Source organism: Arachis ipaensis, chromosome B02 (assembly GCF_000816755.2).
Source record: "Arachis ipaensis cultivar K30076 chromosome B02, Araip1.1, whole genome shotgun sequence".
Classification (NCBI taxonomy): domain Eukaryota; kingdom Viridiplantae; phylum Streptophyta; class Magnoliopsida; order Fabales; family Fabaceae; genus Arachis; species Arachis ipaensis.
Window position 1 is genome coordinate 9,958,294 of NC_029786.2, and position 1,114 is coordinate 9,959,407.

Sequence of the window (1,114 nt, forward strand, 5' to 3'; positions counted from 1 at the left end):
TACACACTAGCTATTATTTATACCAGATATAGCAGTTACCCAAAAGAAACAACATATATAATAGATTCTGTTAAAACAGAACAACTGAAACTAATTTATCACCCTATCAGTTACACCACTAACTCCATTATTCTGGAAAGAGAGTGTTGAAAGAACTCTAAAGCCAGAAAAAAAAAAGTTTTCAAACATTCTATTTAAAAAATAAATTTAATTTTAATACATTGTCGTATAAAATAATTTTACACGTGTATTCAATTATATATCGTTATGTCAGTAAAAATATCTATTTTTTAGATTGATCACGTAAATAGTCATCCAAACAAATAAATTAATTAGAGGATTATATAAAACGTTTTACACTATAGTACATTGAATTAAACTTTATATATATTTGACTTTTTGAAATTGTTCAACAGTTTAATTTGACCATTTGTCAATAAAAACAAATTACCTAAATGGTAATTTTAAGAATAGCCTCATAATTTGATTTGGAGTCTTATTGAAAAAATTACTAAGACAAAGGTATTTGGAGCCATTGGACTAAAGGAGTGTCTGATTTCATTGTTTACGAATATTTATCTACTTTTTAAATTTTATTTGCCTATAAACCATGTCAATTTTAAAAAATTATATACCACAAATATTTTAATGGGTTAAGTACGACTTTGGTTCTTTAGGTATAAGTTAAAAAAAAATTTCGTTCTCAACTTTTTTTTTGCATACTAAATCGTCCCTAAGACTTAACTTAGTTTTAAAATCGTCCAGGACCAAAATCGTATGAAAGTGGCGGTAGAAGTAGAGATAGAGGTGAATCATGGACAGTTTCTTCTTCTCTTTCTTCTTCTTCTTCTTCTTCCCATCTCCCTTCACAGAAACAGAAACACTCTCTTTCTCTTATTTTTTTATTTTATAATATTTTTTATTATGAGTAATTTAATCCAAAATTTAATATTTAAGTAAAAAATGACGATTTTAAAATTTGGTATTAAATTTTAAGAACGATTTTGTATAAAAAAAATATTAAGAACGAAAAATTTTTTTCGATCTATATCTTAGAGACCAAAATCGTACTTAACTCCTTTTTAATTGTATAAATGAAAGGAGTAAAAACCAA